Genomic DNA, 18,767 nt, shown 5'->3' on the forward strand with positions numbered 1-18,767 from the left:
AACTCTATCGCCTTTTGCTTTTTGTCTGTCCTTCCTAAATACTGAATATCCCTGGATGTTCATTTCCCATCCCTGGTCATCTTGCAGCCATGTCTCCATAATCCCGACTATATCATACCGTTTACATCTATTTGTGCGATTAATTCATCCACTTTATTGCGAATGCTCCACATGTTAAGGCACAAAGCCTTAAGGCTTGGCTTTTTAACATTACTTGTCCCTTTCCCACTATTTCTCACTGTGGCCCTGTTTGATTCTGGCCCTTGATTTCCCTGCCTATCACTTTTCTTATTCCCCTTACTGTCTTTTGTTCTTGTCTTTGATCCCCCCCTCCTCTGACTCCTTGCAAAGGTTCCCATCCCCCAGCCATTTTAGTTTAAACCTTCCCCAACCACTCTAGCAAATATTCCCCCTAGGACATCAGTCCCAGTCCTGCCCAGGGGTAACCCGTCCAGTTTGTACTGGTCCCACCTCCCCAGAACTGGTCCCAATGCCTCAGGAATCTAAAACCCTCCCCCTCACATCATCTCTTCAGCCACATATTCATCCGAAATATCCTGCTATTTCTACGCTGACTAGCACGTGGCACGGGTAGTAATCCTGAGATCACTACTTTTGAGGTCCTACTTTTCACCTTACTTCCTAGCTCCCTATATTCTGCTTTTAGGACCTCATCCTTTTTTCACCTATGTCGTTTGTACCAATGTGTACCACGACCACTGGCTGTTCACCCTCCCCCTTCAGAATGTCCTGTAACCGCTCTGAGACATCCTTGACCCTAACATCAGGGAGGCAACATATCATCCTGGAGTCTCTTTTGCGGCCACAGAAACACCTATCTATTCCCCTTACAATTGAATACCCTATAACTATTGCATTCCCACACTTTTTACTCCTCCCCTGTGTAGCAGAGCCAACCATGGTGCAATGAATTGGGCTGTTGTTGCTTTTCCCTGAGAGGCCATCCCCCCAACAGTATCCAAAGCAGTATACCTGTTTTGCAGGGGAATAGCCACAGGAGATTCCTGCACTGCCTGCCTAGTCCTCTTGCTCTGCCTGATGATCACCCATTCCCCTCCTGCCTGTGGGGTCTGAGCCTGTGGTGTGACCACCTCTCTATACATGCTATCCACTATACTCTCCACCTCGTGGATGCCCCACAGTATCCCCTGCTGCCGTTCCAGTTCCGAAGCCCGGGCTTCCAGGAGCTACAGCTGGAGACACTTCCTGCACACATGCTGGTCCTGGGCACTGGAATTGTTCCCGGCTTCCGACATGGAGCACGAGGAGCACACTACCTTAGCAGTCTCTGGAATTCTCTTCCTTACACCTTCAATGTCTGGTGATCAAAATCCATTGTGGATTGAATGTGTCAGGGAATGGTCATTTGTCTCCACAAGCACTGTCTGTTAGTATGCAAAATGTTTTCAGCTAAGTGTCTAGCAGCACTTGTAACAGGCCTTCTCTTCTTCCTACCAAGTTTAAAATCAATGTTCATATGATAATGTTAATATGCCTCATTCTTAGCAGGTGGGGGCCTGCATGACATTCCCACATGCCAGTCTGTGCCTGTAACTACAATCTGTGCATTCACATATATGCACATTAACCCTGATTTAGATTTTATTACTTCCTCCTTTACTCTGTACACACCTAATAACTTATTATTCCCTACTCTGGTGCTATCTATTTTTCCCAGTATTCTGTGTATCTTGGTAGTACTGTCAACACTCTCACCTTATGCACCTTATTCCTCCTTTCTACTTCTATATGCTGGTGGCCATGCCCCTGCCAATTTAGTTTAAACCCTCCTCAATCACACTAGTGAACCTCCCCATGATGACATTGGTCCCAGTTCTGTTGAGGTGCAACCCATCCTTTTGAATAGGTGTCTCCTGCCGCAGAAGTGGTCCCAATGCCCCTAGAATCTGAAGCTCTCCCTCCTGCACCATGCTTCAAGGCATGCATTGATCCTCCCTATCTTCCTGTCTCTACTTTCGTTGGAATGTGGCACTGGAAATAATCCAGAGATTGCTACCCTCGAGGTCTTACTCTATAACTTCTTCCCTAGCTCCTGAAAATCTGGACCTCAGTACCTGCCCTTGCTATGATGTTGCACAACATGCAGCACAACTTCAGGCTCACTCTCTTCCCCCTACAGAATATTCTGCACTCTCTCTGTGATGTTCTATACCCTTGCACCAGGAAGGAAATACAGCATGCAGGACTCATGATAGCGGATACAGAAATGCCTATCTATCCCCTGACTATAGAATCCCCTCCAACAACTGCTCCCTCCTGTGCAGTCCCTTGCCCATTGGTACTATGGTTTGGATTGCACTCCTTCAAGGTGTTGTCATTCTCAGCAGTCTTCAAAGTTGAGTACTGATTTGAGACAAAATTGAAGAAAATAATAGGATGCCAACCCCCATTGAGATGAGATCGATGTTTGGCTTTGGAACTGAAGTTAATAACCTTTTGTTAATACAACTTTTGTTTCTGAATTTTTAATGCACAACATTGAAAATTTGAAGTTACAGTTGTATGCCATTTTTAATACAATTAATCAGGAACTATCTGAAAGACAAATTGCTTGCAATTACTAAAGCTTTTTTTTTTAAAAATGGTTATTCTCTTCTTTTGGGATTGTTATGACCAGGTGAGAAAGGTGTCTCGAGGTCTCTTTCAGCCTTCACCTGGTCTTATTGTAACATGATTTAATTTTAAACACTGTGTTTTGAGTACCCCCTTGGTGAATCCTTGTTCACTACCTTCCAATTATAAAGCAAAGAAATGAGCATAAGCAGGCTTTCTTAGGTTTAAAGAAGAAAAGTTAACGCCTACGGCTGCATGCTGCGCCCCACGCTAGCATGCATATGTGACACGCACATGTAAATAGAGACAGAAAAGAGCAGAAGAAAAAATAAAGTAGAGAGGTTTGAGGCAATATCAGAAGAGTTTCTTGTTACTGTACTTCAAGCTCACTGTAGTCCTTTTGTAGGTAATTCTTGCTTTTCGTTGGGGCCCTGTATTCTTCTTAAACCTTGTTCACTGTCGGAGACTTTTGTCACTTGGAGTTCCTGTGTCTTCAATGGATTCCAAAGCTGGTGAGAAAGAGATGACCAGACAGGGGAGAGGTCTTTTCAGTCCAGGAGCAAACCGCTTTCTGAGTTCAAATTCTCTGTGGCAAGTTCAAATTCAAAAAAACTCCAACTGACAATTAGTCATGTGACTAAACTGGTCTGACCACGTCTGTTTGTGTATTCAGCCATCTTACTAGTTAACCTGGAATGCCAGCCTCTCCACCTTCGATGTCAGGTAATCAAAAGTCCATTGTGGATTAAATTGGAGCAGGGAGTGGCCTCTTTGTCCTTTCCAAGTACTGTCTGTTACTATGCAAATGTATTTCCAGTCAGGGGCTTGGCAACCCCTTGTGATAGGTCTTCTTTTCTTCCCAGCAACAATTTTAAAATTTAATGTCCATGTGGCAAAATATCAGTGCCCCATTCTAGATAGGTGGCGGCCTGCATGACAGGGATTCATCACAGATTATGTGTCAAAATTTGCTGCAGCAGGGTATCTAAAAGAAAAAGACTTGCATTTATACAGCACCTTTCATGACCACCAATGAAGTACTTTTACGATGTAGGAAAGTGTCTGCTGTAAATTAGACCTGCCCTTGTACGTTTAGACTTTGCAATTTTTTGCATGACAAATTGCTGAAAGTGAAAACTGATATCTTAGCAGCAAGGGAAACAAGGCATCTGGGACCTGAGTGAAAAGGGCAAACAATTGTGGAACTTCCAAACCAATCAGATTGAAATAGTGTGAAATTAACAGCGCAAGGACTGAGAAGGAAGTGTCAATTTGAATGGGTGGATTCAATGTCAAATCAGATACAGAGAGTGAACTAAAGAGAAGGTTTAAGAGAGAAAAAAAAAGAGATAAAAAGAGAGAGAAAGGAAAGGTAAAAAAAATGTTTAATTTTAAAATCTCTAGCAACAACAGTAATTCAAGATTTATTATTATATCAAGAGAAGTAGTTGTAAAAAAGTCAAGAATGTTGGTTGAAGAAAAACAAAATTAAAGTTGCAGTGCAGGTTTTTTTTCTGGGTTGTAAAACTAATGTTAGGTTAAAAAATAATTCCTGCTGTGCTTGCAGGATTCCTACTGAGGCAGTTGGCTGTTTGTTAAAAGATAGCTCATTTCATATTGGACATAGTTGGATTCCAATCCTCATCCTCAGCAGGGAAGGACTCTAACAGTGCTTTTAAGTCTAATCAACAAGAGTGGGCACAACAAAGACATTTCCTTTGTTGAACCATGTCCTTATCTTAGCACTCAACAAGCTTCTCCTTACTAACAACAATTTGCATTTATATAGTGCCTTTAATGTAGTAAAATGTTCCAAGGTATTTGGGATGGGCAAGACCATGCAGGGATTTAAAAACAAGGATGAGAATTTTAAAATCGAGAGGTTGCTTAACCAGCAGTCAATGCAGGTCATTGAGCACAGGGGTAATGGCTGAACAGCACTTGGCACTGACAATTGCCAAATTTCCCATCCAAACAGTATCAGAATGTTTTTCTTCAAATGTTCTTGCTTACCAGTTACTGCCAGTGTTTGAAAACAAACTTTATGATAAGCAAGGGATTTATTACCCATCCAGAGTAAGATCAATGGTCCTATGATGATGCAGTTACTACAACTGAATAATATACCAGGTTAAAAGCATGTTTTTATAATGACAGCTGTGAGCTACAATGTTTATACCACGAAAGTATTCAGCACTGTCATTGTGTGTTTAATATTTATTCAGTGCAGATTTTATTTTGTGCTTCTTTCCACAAAGGTAGAATTATATCCAATACAGTCGAGGAGTGAGATATAACATGTACTTGCTATGGGGCATTGCACTGACTGTAGCTAGAAAACCATTGCACATGTAACAAGAGCACTTTCATCTTTTAAATATTCGAATACAGTGCATCTAACTCAAAGAGATTTATATTCAGTATTCCTTTTATTTCAGTGAGAATTGCTTTTGTCTTCAAGCTGTTTGGCTGTGGATTCCACCTATCACTTTCAGCAAGGTTTGAATAACAGCTATCCAATTCGAATTGCAATTGATTGAGCATTCTACATTAATTACTAACATTTATTTAGCAAGAGATACAAATCCTTTAAATAATAATTTCAAGTTTGAATATAAAATAGCTTCTATGCAGTTGTAAATTGCACGGTGATAATGCTTTACTTCAGATCATTTCTGTCTTTGATGTGCTTTCATCAAGCACATTAGCAAGGACGTTTTTAACGTAATTATCTTTGCGGATAATTTTAATTGTTTTACTGTTATTAGAACTAGAAAGACTCGATTATTATTAGTGTAGAGAAATCAATGTAAATGAGCCCATAACACAAGACACTACTGAAGATGAAGATGAGAAGTAAGGAGAAGTGAATCAGGAAGTGGTGTTTAGTTGGTACCAAGCTTAAGTTCAAAAACATTGTAGATTGTACAGAGGGGATAAGGCTAATTTTAAGGTACCGAGGGGTGAGTTTAATCAAACCTGCCTAGCGGAAAACTGTCAAGATCGGTTGCTGTCAGTGGAGTTATTGGGCGGAGTGTAAAATCAGCATTATCACCCAATCCCATGGGATCTCCCCACCCCTCAGCATGTTAGAATAAAATCACCCTTCAATGCATTTGAATAGTCCATTGAGCCATGCATCTCCCTCTGATGTCGGAAAGTGGAAGAGTGCATAGGATGGCATACTCTTGAGTATAAAAGGACAAAAAAGGGAACTTCTCAGGGCGTTGACTAATTCCTTCCTTAGCCTTTAAACTGATTCGTACAACTAGACTCAGAAATATGTTTCATATTTCGCTTAATTTATTATCAACAAATCATTAATCTTAAACACCCTAACCAACAAAACATTAATTTAAAACAATCCTAACCAACCATACAGACTCGTCCATGTTAGCTCTGCATCCAAAGCTTCTTTCTTTCTTTTGGGCCTCCTTATCTCGAGAGACAATGGATACGCGCCTGGAGGTGGTCAGTGGTTTGTGAAGCAGCGCCTGGAGTGGCTATAAAGGCCAATTCTGGAGTGACAGGCTCTTCCACAGGTGCTGCAGAGAAATTTGTTTGTTGGGGCTGTTGCACAGTTGGCTCTCCCCTTGCGCCTCTGTCTTTTTTCCTGCCAACTACTAAGTCTCTTCGACTCGCCACAATTTAGCCCTGTCTTTATGGCTGCCCGCCAGCTCTGGCGAATGCTGGCAACTGACTCCCACGACTTGTGATCAATGTCACACGATTTCATGTCGCGTTTGCAGACGTCTTTATAACGGAGACATGGACGGCCGGTGGGTCTGATACCAGTGGCGAGCTCGCTGTACAATGTGTCTTTGGGGATCCTGCCATCTTCCATGCGACTCACATGGCCAAGCCATCTCAAGCGCCGCTGACTCAGTAGTGTGTATAAGCTGGGGATGTTGGCCGCTTCAAGGACTTCTGTGTTGGAGATATAGTCCTGCCACCTGATGCCAAGTATTCTCCGAAGGCAGCGAAGATGGAATGAATTGAGACGTCGCTCTTGGCTGGCATACGTTGTCCAGGCCTCGCTGCCGTAGAGCAAGGTACTGAGGACACAGGCCTGATACACTCGGACTTTTGTGTTCCGTGTCAGTGCGCCATTTTCCCACACTCTCTTGGCCAGTCTGAACATAGCAGTGGAAGCCTTACCCATGCGCTTGTTGATTTCTGCATCTAGAGACAGGTTACTGGTGATAGTTGAGCCTAGGTAGGTGAACTCTTGAACCACTTCCAGAGCGTGGTCGCCAATATTGATGGATGGAGCATTTCTGACATCCTGCCCCATGATGTTCGTTTTCTTGAGGCTGATGGTTAGGCCAAATTCATTGCAGGCAGACGCAAACCTGTCGATGAGACTCTGCAGGCATTCTTCAGTGTGAGATGTTAAAGCAGCATCGTCAGCAAAGAGGAGTTCTCTGATGAGGACTTTCCGTACTTTGGACTTCGCTCTTAGACGGGCAAGGTTGAACAACCTGCCCCCTGATCTTATGTGGAGGAAAATTCCTTCTTCAGAGGATTTGAACGCATGTGAAAGCAGCAGGGAGAAGAAAATCCCAAAAAGTGTGGGTGCGAGAACACAGCCCTGTTTCACACCACTCAGGATAGGAAAGGGCTCTGAGGAGGAGCCACCATGTTGAATTGTGCCTTTCATATTGTCATGGAATGAGGTGATGATACTTAGTAGCTTTGGTGGACATCCGATCTTTTCTAGTAGTCTGAAGAGACCACGTCTGCTGACGAGGTCAAAGGCTTTGGTGAGATCAATGAAAGCAATGTAGAGGGGCATCTGTTGTTCACGGCATTTCTCCTGTATCTGATGAAGGGAGAACAGCATGTCAATAGTCGATCTCTCTGCACGAAAGCCACACTGTGCCTCAGGGTAGACGCGCTCGGCCAGCTTCTGGAGCCTGTTCAGAGCGACTCGAGCAAAGACTTTCCCCACTATGCTGAGCAGGGAGATTCCACGGTAGTTGTTGCAGTCACCGCGGTCACCTTTGTGTGCACAGCTTACTGTGTATAGATTTAATGAGAAATTTTGAAGATGGCTTCCTCAAGCCTTCCAGGGTTTCCTTCTTTCTTTCCTTCTCTCTCTCCTCCAACAAAGTTTAAAAAGGCTTATACTGTTCTGGTTTCTTGTTCTCTTCCTGCTGAATGCAGCCCTTACCTCGTGTTTTACAACCACCCATTTGTTTCAGATAGTTTACCAAACAGAAATGAAAGGCCTCATTTGTATCCATTTCACACCAAAGTGTTACCTCTTATTTATTGCCCCCAAACCATTTTCTGCAGTAAACAATCCTCTGATATATGCACTCACGGCACCCCCAGCTGTGATAAAAGCTTGTGTTTCAAAAGCTTCTCTTGTCAGCAGTTTTAGGAAGAGCCTTTTGAGAAAATGACAGGGGAAAACAGGCTTATCCAAGAACATGATTTAAACAAATCCTTTCCACATTACAGTTTTGTTTCTCTTAATACAAAAGCAATGGAAAAACATATTGATATTCTTACACAGAGCAGCACTTTTCATTGTAATATCGATAAAATGAAGATAGACAAAGAAGGACATTTTAACTTTTATCGTCAGGCAGAAAATGTTAAAATTATCCTCAAAGTGCGATGAATAGACAGGTTTGAAGCTGAAGGTTTTAGGGGCCTGGCTATCAGAGATTAAGCTTGATTTTTCATCCTTATATTAATTTCAATGAAGGGAACGTTAGAGGCTGCTCACTCATGCTTCTGCAAAATGCTCTCCTGCTCAGTGCCACTCCCCATTAGAAGCATTAAATCATGCGATTACCCCTCATCCTGCCATCATAGATCAGGTCAAAATTTTCACACTGAATGTCAGCTAACATTTAGCATTCACCTTTATTTAATAATTAATCTTTAACGATAGAGACAATGGCAAAGGACAAGCTGTTTTAACAAGCGACATGAGTCAACTAAAGATTTGTCCAAATATGATCTACTTTTGCACTCTTGTGATGCCAAGTGAAGTCATCAACATTAGGAACTTGAAAAACATCAACTATCACTAACACTGAGCTTGTCATAAAAAAACTAAAGTTGGTACTAGACAGAGACATTCTGCTCAATCTGGATGATATCCATTCACAAAATTCCTTTAAGTATATGTAAGAATAAACAAGGTCAAAGGGATATTTCTATGAACAACATTTATTGATGCAAAATTGCCAAATATTTTGTTCCTAAAGTGATGTCTTATACAAAAGTAAGAATATGGCAAAGGAGGAATAATTCAATGATCATACATTCCCAGCAGGAAGGCATGTATCCAGTCGCTATGAGTTAGAGAAGTAGGACTTACGGTGTTGGGTAGCCCTATCTCTGACCCATGATCCATGTAAGCATAGCTTCCCACTGGAAGCACTGGATCACAGAATTTTAACTCAACATCCCATGAAGTGGTAAAAGAAAGAACTTGCATTTATTATAGTGTCTCATCAGATCCTAACAGCACCCCAAACAATAACAACTTGCACTTATCTAGTGCCTTTAACATTGTAAAATGTCTCAATGCTTCACAGGAGTGCTATCAAACAAAATTTGACACACAGCCCCATGAGGAGGTATTAGGACAGGTGACCAAAAGCTTGATCAAGTGATAGGTTTCTAGTGTGTCTTAAAGAAAGAGTAGAGGTAGAGAGGCAGAGAGGTTTTGGGAGGGAACTCCAGAGCTTAGGACCAAGGCAGCTACAGGTACGGTCGCCAATGGTGGAGCGAAGAAAATTAGGGATGTGCAGGAGGCTGGATTAGGAGGACAGCAGAGATCTCAGAGGTTTGTGGGGCAGGAGCAGGTTACAAAGATAGGGAGGGTGAGGCCATGGAGGGATTTGAAAACAAGGGCAAAACATTTAAAATTGACATGTTGCTGGACTGGGGATCAACGAAGGTCAGCTTTATAATGGCAGAAGGTGAGTTGGTGCCCATGATTCAAATAGTGTGATTCTGATCTCAAGTGTATCATTAACCGCACATGTTGGAAGCTGCCAAGGGAATGCTGGATAACTCCCTAAGGAGAAGTAATGGATAGTGGAGTATTAGTCATCATGATCAGTCCAATGCACTTCTTGGTGGCTAGTTATAGAGAATCATTGACAGAACCTTTGAAAAAGGCCTCCAACTCACCCCTGCAGCAACAAATGGTGCACAAGGCTGGGAGATTCCAAAAAAAGAGAAAAATAGTTTTATTCTGGCAATAGAAAATATCCACCTTTTAACTAAAGAGAAGATGAGTATTAGAGCATTGGCTTGAAATATTAAAGCAAAATGATAATTATTCCAACATTGGGCAATGATCTGAGCAGGTCCACTTCTTAATTTCTCCAAAATCCATGCTGAACAAATTGTTTTATTCGCAATAGTACTGCAATTTTAGCAATTAATGTTAATGTATACATAAGATGTTCATTGGTCTGCTATCCATCTGAAATGAATAGGAATTTCAGATAAGGCATTTGTTGTGGAAAAATGTAACCACTCTCGAGTCCACAGGATTGAAGCAAATAAAGACTTTATTTCAAGCATATGCAAAGGAGAAGCTTTTGGCAACCCAAAGAACTTCTCAATGATACAGAGTTTACAGCACACATTTATAGGATACAATAGTCATTATTCATTGATCACACTACCCCCGATGCATAGCAGGTTTATGACTTGATCAATGAACTGGATTGCATGTTCCCAACAAATCTTTCCTGTTACCTCAGCCCCTAACCTTGACGCTGTTAGTTCCCGTGGTTTATTGTTGCTTGTCTAGTCTCTAATTTCCCCTTATCCCATTTCTTAGTGAAGCAAGGACAGCATGTTTACATAGGCTGTTTAAGGCATTTAAGTACTGAGTTGTACAATCCCAGAATAATGGTCAAGTGTTTCTTCTAAGATTATTCATGCATGCTAATACTAAATCTACTAATGTTAACCCTTTGCCCCCACTTCACATTCAGGTGTTCATTGTTAATATCGCCAGCAATTTGAACCTGCTAATATAATATTACCAGTTTATTGAAGCAATGTTACTTCTGCTAGGGTACATTGATAACATGCACACTTTTTTTAACCATGGCCTGGATTTTGTGGTCAGCAGCAAAAGAATGGCGTTCACTGTACTAAATGCTGCCCACAGACTCCTCACTGATGTTTAAGTGGCAACTTCCTGCCATCAGGCATCTGATCCAGCAGAATCTAAACCAGGAAGTATAAATTAGATTAAAGTCATGTATAGAAAGCAAAGTAAAGAGATGGAAAGAAATATGGGATTAAGAGAGAGTGATTAAAAAGAGACAAAGAGAAAATAAATGCAATTATTTTAATTTTAATTTATTTTTAAATCTCCAACAGTAATTAAATTCTGAAAGAATAAGAGAGCACATTGTAAAGTTAAATTTTCAGTGACAGAGAGGTTGTTTGGCGGTAATTATGGCTTCTCATGTCATTAAAAATTCATGTATGCCTGATAGCACCAATCGTAATTATCTTCTGCCGTGTTTGTTGGCTAACTAGTGGATAGGTACAGCCGCTTCACCCCCTTACATGGATTTCAATGCTGGGTCCTTCGGCAAGGTAACAGTATAGCACAGCCTGTGGAAGAGCTTGGTAATCCTTGCAGCAACATCTGGATTTCCACATGTAATTGTGCACGTGTGGACTCCGGAAGTTTCTGACCAATTTTACTCCGCAATAACAGTGAGCATTGTTAGCCTCACTGTGAGTCGTAACATAAAATCTGGGCCATATAGTAATACCATAGTAAATATTGAAGGCAATAATTTAAATGACTCAAAAGAAAGAGAAAAAATTATATGTTCTGACATTTTTTTAAAAATTGAATATAATAATAAGGGTCTTGCTGACTGAAAATCACATTCTGCATCATAGACTGACAATGGAGATGCAGCCTAAAACAACCAGTAGTCTTATCGGCCATTCTGACTATTAGACTAAAATAAAAGTAAAATACTGCGGATGCTGGAAATCTGAAATAAAAATATAAACTGCTGGAAATACTCAGCAGGTCCGGCAACATCTGTGGAGAGAGAAGCAGAGTTAATGGGCTGAATTTTATTTGGGCGCTGTACTCCACAGTGGCACCCTTTAAACTCGGCGGGGTGTCCTCATTCAGTGGCTGCCAAGGAGCCCCCGCGATATTTCGCACGGAGGCTCATTTAAATAGAGAAGGTGGAGCGACCACCCCCGATGACATTGATGGGGCCAGCGCCATGTTAAAAGAGCTGTAAGCCCTTTGGAGAAATTTAAATTTTTAAAAGTATATCATGAAGAATGATTGCATAAAAATTACAGGCATAATGGACACCCTTTCCCATCCCCCCTCAAAGGTTTTTTAAGGACATCAGCACAAAATGAATCTTGATTACCAACCAGACCTTCACCCCCAACCTCTTTACATTTGCCCTTCAATCCCTTCCCACCATCCCCACATCGACTTAAAATTGATTTCCCCACTCCTTCAGCCCTCCCACCCTGAAAATTTTATTCCTCCCCCCTCCACACCAGGTTCTCGCCTGGAACACTGTACGGAGTTCCAAAGGCGCGTGGAGCACGAACGATGGCCATAATATCGGAGTGGGATGGCCGCCGCCTGCAGGTAAGTTCATTAAAATATTTTCAATGTTCATTTGCATATTTAGATGAAGGGCCTGCCGCCGTGCGGCAGGGAAGCTGCACCGAGGTCCCTCTGCCGCCATTAATACGTGGCAGGCCCTTCTCGACGTCGTGGGTCGAGGTGGGCCTCTCCCTACAGCATTTTACCGGCCCTGCGCAGCAACCCGCAGTGTCAAGGGGCCGGTAAAATGCAGCCCAATGTTTCAAGTCTGTGACCTTTCACAGAATCTCAGAATCACAGAATAATACAAAGCAGAAGAGGCCCGTCGGCCCATCGAGTCTGCACCGATGCATTAAAACACCTGATCTGTCTACCTAATCCCTTTTGCCAGCACTTGGGCCATAGCCTTGAATGTTATGACGTGCCAAGTGCTCATCCAGGTACTTTTAAAAGGATGTGAGGCAATCTGCCTCTACCACCCTCCCAGGCAGGGCATTCCAGACCGTCACCACCCTCTGGGTAAAAAAGTTCTTCCTCAAATCCCCCTTAAACCCCCCGCCCCTCACCTTAAACTGTTGACCCCTTGTAACTGACCCTTCAACTAAGGGGAACAGCTTCTCCCTATCCATCCTGTCCATGCCCCTCATAATCTTGTATACCTCGATCTGCTCCAGTGAAAACAACCCAAGCCTATCCAACCTCTCTTCATAGCTTAAATGTTCCATCCCAGGCAACATCCTGGTAAATCTCCTCTGCACCCCCTCCAATGCAATCACATCCTTCCTATAATGTGGCGACCAGAATTGCACACAGTACTCCAGCTGTGGCCTTACCAAAGTTCTGTACAACTCCAACATGACCTCCCTGCTTTTGTAATCTATGCCTTGATTGATAAAGGCAAGTGTCCCATATGCCTTTTTCACCACCCTATTAACCTGCCCTTCTGCCTTCAGAGATCTATGGACAAACACGGCAAGGTCCCTTTGTTCCTCGGAACTTCCCAGTGTCAGGCTATTCATTGAAAACTTCCATGTCACATTACTCCTTCCAAAGTGTATCACCTCACACTTTCCAGTGGTAAATTGCATCTGCCACTTTTCTGCCCATTTGACCATCCCGTCTATATCTTCCTGTAACCCAAAACGCTCCACCTCACTGTTAAAGACTCAGCCAATCTTTGAGTCATCCGCGAACTTACTGATCCTACCCTCGACATAGTCATCCATATCGTTTATATAAATGACAAACAATAGGGGACCCAGCACAGATCCCTGTGGTACGCCACTGGACACTGGCTTCCAGTCACTAAAACAGCCGTCTGTCATCACTCTCTGTCTCCTACAGCTAAGCCAATTTTGAATCCACCTTATCAAGTTACCTTGTATCCCATGTGCATTTGCTTTCTTGCTAAGTCTACAATGTGGGACCTTATCAAAGGCTTTGCTGAAATCCATGTAAACTACATCAACTGCACTACCCTCATCTACACACCTGGTCACATGCTCATAAAATTCAATCAAATTTGTTCGGCATGACCTCCCTCTGACAAAGCCATGCTGACCATTCCTAATCAAATTTTGCCTCTCCAAGTGGCGATAGATTCTCTCCTTCAGAATTTTCTCCAATAATTTCCCTACCACTGACGTGAGACTCACTGGTCTGTAGTTCCCTGGCTTATCTCTACAACCTTTCTTAAATAGTGGGACCACATTAGCTGTTCTCCAGTCCTCTGGCACCTCTCCCGTGGCCAGAGAGGAATTAAAAATTAGGGTCAGAGCCCCTGCAATCTCCGCCCTCGTCTCCCACAGCATCCTGGGACACAAATCGTCTGGACCTGGAGATCTGTCTACTTTTAAGCTTTCCAAAACATCCAATACCTTGTTAATTCCCAATGACAATTTGCTCAATAACCTCACAGTCTCTCTCTCTAAGTTCCATATCTACATCCTCTTTCTCTTGGGTGAAGACAGATGTAAACTCTTCGTTCAACACCCTACCAATGTCTTCTGGTTCCACCCACAAATTTCCCCCTTGGTCCCTAATCAGTCCTACTCTTTCCCTGGTTGTCCTCTTCCCATTGATATACTTATAGAATATCTTGGGATTTTCCCTACTTTTACCAGCCAGAGCTTTCTCATATCCCCTCTTTGCTCTCCTAATTGCTTTCTTAAGCTCCATCCTACACTTTCTATACTCCACTAATGCTTCCATTGATTTGTTCTCCTTGTATTTGCTAAAAGCCTCTCTTTTTCTTCTCATCATACCCTGAATGTTTCTGGTCATCCATGGTTCTCTGGGCTTGTTGCTCCTACCTATTACCCTAGAGGGAACATGTTGGGCCTGTACCCTCCCCATTTCCTTTTTGAATGCTCCCCACTGCTCTTCTGAAGATTTCCCGACAAGTAACTCTTTCCAGTCTACCTTGGCCAGATCCTGCCTTATTTTACTAAAATTCGCTCTCCCCCAATCCAAAATCTTTTTTTGCAACTTGTCTATTTCTTTCTCCATAACAAGATTAAATTGTACCATGTTGTGGTTGCTATCACCAAAATGCACCCCCACCAACACATCAACCACCTGTCCGGCTTCATTCCCAGAATTAGGTCCAGCACTGCACCCTCCCTTGTTGGATCCTCTACATATTGAGCTAAAAAGTTCTCCTGTATACATTTTAAGAACTCCACTCCATCTAAGTCCTTAACACGATGACTATCCCAATTAATGTTGGGAAAGTTGAAATCACCTAATATAATTACCCTATTATTATTTTTACACACCTCTGCAAATTACGTACATATTTGCTCCTCAATTTCTCGCTGACTATCTGGGGGTCTATAATTGACACCTGGCAATGTGGCTGTCCCTTTTGTATTCCTAAACTCTACCCATAAAGCTTCATTTGATGCCCCCTCCAAGATATCAACCCTCCTTATTGCAGTAACTGACTCCTTAACAAATATTGCAATGCCTCCTCCTCTTTTACTCCCTCTGTCTCACCTGAAGATTCTATATCCCGGGATATTGAGCTGCCAATCCTGCCCCTCCCTCAACCATGTCTCCGTGATGGCTACTATATCACAATTCCACGTGTCAATCATTGCCCTTAACTCAACCGTTTTACCTGCAATACTCCTGGCATTCAAGTAGAGGCCTTCCATCCTGGTCTTACTCCCTTGAAACTTACTTCCGCTGTATTCCCTCTGACCTGTTCGCTTTCCTGTATTTAGCTGTGTCCCTATTCTGCTAGGAGTCTGCATCCCCTCCCCCTGCCAAATTAGTTTAAACTCCTTCCAACAGCACTAGCAAACCCGCCAGCAAGGATGTTAGTCCCCCCCGGTTCAGAAGTAAACCATCCCGCTTGTACAGGTCCCACCTTCCCCAGAAACGGTCCCAGTGGTCCAGGAACCTAAAACCCTCCCTCCTGCACCAACTCTTAAGCAACGCATTCATCATTGCTATTCTCCTAATTCTATACTCGCTAGCACATGGCACTGGGAGTAATCCAGAGATTACAACCTGAGAGGTCCTGCTTTTTAGTCTACTGCCTAACTCCCTGAATTCTTGATGCAAGACCTCATCCCTCTTTCTACCTATGTCATTGGTACCAACATGTACCATGACCTCTGCCTTATCACCCTCCCCTTTCAGGATGCCCTGCAGCCATTCAGTGACATCCCAGACCCTGGCACCATCCTGGAGTCACGTTGACAGCCACAGTAGCGCCTATCTGTTGCCCTGACTATAGAATCCCTATTACTATTGCTCTTCCACTCTATCCCCCTTCCTGTGCAGACAGGCTGCTTGCGGTGCCAGAAGCTTGGCTCTGTCCGCACTCCCTGGAGGAACCATCCTCATCAGCCTCCAAAATGGAATACCGATTTGCAAGCGGGACCCCAGCAGACTCCTGAACTACCTGCCTGATTCTCTTGGACTGCCTGGTGGCCATCCATTCCCTGCCTTCCTCAAGTCCTTTCAGCTGCGGTGTGACCACCTCTCTATACGTGCTATCCACAATGCTCTCAGACTCGCGGATGCTGCACAGTGTTTCCAGCCGCCGTTTCAGCTCTGAAACCAGAGCATCCAGGAGCTGCAGCTGGACACACTTCAAGCACACATGCTGGTCCCGGGGACTGGAAATGTTCCCGGATTCCCACATGCAGCAAGAGGAGCAAACCATGGCTTCAAGCTCTCCTGCCATGAATAAACCCTTTAAATTTAAAACTTTAGAAGATTATAATTTTTTAAAAAACAACTAAGTCTTGCTAAAACAATGACTTACAATTCAAACCACTTTGAAAAATACACATCAGGACTTACTCACCAGTCAGCTGTGCTCTTTGGAAACTCTCAGCTCCCCTCGCTCTGAGGACAGGTAGGAAATGAAAGGAGCTCCTCGCTCCCTCCTCACCGAACTTCTTCAGTCACCAAACTTCCACTTTAACACTCTAATGCAACCCAAGTCAGCACTCCAACGCAAACAAGGTCAGCACTGTAAGATGGCCCATTTTTATACTGACTGACTCTAGCCCCTGAAAACTGGTTTAAGCCAATTCTCTAATTAACAAGGTGCAGCTGCAAGCAGAGCCTGAGTGAATTCTGTTTAAAGCTAGACATCTGAACTGGCAAAGGTTAGAAATGTAATAGGTTTCAGCAAGTGAAGCAGGGGTGGTGAGGGGGTGGGGTGAAAAGAACATAAGGGAAGGTGTACAATAGGACAGAGGGCAGGAGAGATAAAATGACAAAGATGTCATGGGATAAAGGCAAAGGGTATGCTAATAGTTGTGGTGAAAGACAAAGCATTAGTCCAGAGAAAGTGTTAATGACAGAATAATGAACAGCTCTGTTCAAAAGCACAAACATAAAAAAACAAGATTAAAGCAGGAACATGGTTAAAAATGAAATAAAATTAAATAATAATAATAAAAGGCCAGTCATGCTCTGAAATTATTGAACTCAATGTTGAGTCTAGAAGGCTGTAGAGTGCCTATTCGGAAAATGAGGTGCTGCTCCTAGAGCTTGCGTTGATGTTCAGTGGAACACTGCAGCAGGCTAAGGACAGAAATGTGGGCATGGGAGCAGGGTGATGAATTGAAATGGCAAGGAACCCGGAAGCTCGGGGTCATGCTTGCGGACTGAGCGGAGGCGTTCCGCAAAGCAGTTAGCCAATCTGCGTTTGATCTCCCCACTGTAGAGGAGACCACATTGTGAGCAGCGAATACAGTATACTAAATTGAAAGAAGTACAAGTAACTCACTGCTTCACCTAGAAGGAGTGTTTGGTCTATTCGACTGTTGGCCAATTATTTTGCACCCACTGTTACAGAAGGACATAAGTTTGTAAATGTGGATAGAACTTCATTATAAGGTGAGGCAGGCCAAATGTGATTTTTTTTTGTCTCAAAAAGGTTGCCAAGTTAAGTGTGCTCACATTTCCCTTAATTTTACAATGTTGTTTTACATCTTAACAGCACTTTGTTTTGTGTTTAGTGGAGCAGCACAGAAGCAGAATTCAAAATATCCTGGCAACTTTTCACTTCCTTTCCAAATGCACACACATTCTCATGTTGTAGCACTGCACTCTATATAGCTGCCATGCCTTTGTTGTTTTCCCTGTTGGCCCGTGAAGTGTGTCAGGAAACAAACGTCAAACACTCATTGCCAACACAAGGTACCTGCCTTATGCACGTTTAAACAACGTGAAGGTGACTAATGACCGACATCCTTTTTTTTCACGGGTTAAGCTCAGTTGTTTTCTTCATCTGCTGTAAGACAATGGCCCTTGTATTTGTATGTTTGCATAAAGTGAGGCACTTTGTGATCATCTTGCATCAGCCTATATTTGCTTTCTCTCATCACATACTTCTTTCCCAAGAACTAATAGATAGAGGGATGGCCAGTGGAATACAGTTGGGCCCCGTTTGAAGGTTGGAACTCAATTACAGCTCCCTGAGGTAACAATAACGAATATCAGATGAGGTGAAACTTTAAGAACATGTGATAGCTACAGTACTGAAACCCAAGAACAACAGCAGTTAAATCCTAAGGAAAACAAGGAGCTACTACCAAGCAAAATGATCATTAAACAACAGGAGCCAAGATGCCCAAATGGGTCAAATATGCGGTTGAATTCTAAATGGACGCTCAGTGCCACCGTAGCTGTTCGATGCCGAAACCCAATTTCCTAGCCTGTCTAGAGTGCATTTTATTTTGTTGTGTGCTTGCAAGTACAGGTTGACCGTAGGATTCAGCATCAGATACTGTGGGACACCTGCACCTAATGCACAGGCTGTGCTATAAGTATTGACCATTGCATTATTGACTTCCCTGTTTCTTTCATTGTCTCTAGGGAAGAAGTAATCAATAGGAAGGAAAACGTCTTCAGCTCTTCATATTGTATCTTCATACTTTTCCCTGGCATTATCATTGTGTTTGGAATTTCCTGCATTACAACAGTGGCTACACTTCAAAAATATTTCATAGGTTGTAAAGCTTTGGGATGTCCTGAGGTCGTAAAAGTGCTGTATAAATGCAAATCTTTCTTCTATCTGCATGAGATAAGTACTTTTCATAGGTTTTCAGTC

This window comes from Heterodontus francisci, chromosome 6, assembly GCF_036365525.1.
Source record: "Heterodontus francisci isolate sHetFra1 chromosome 6, sHetFra1.hap1, whole genome shotgun sequence".
Taxonomy (NCBI): domain Eukaryota; kingdom Metazoa; phylum Chordata; class Chondrichthyes; order Heterodontiformes; family Heterodontidae; genus Heterodontus; species Heterodontus francisci.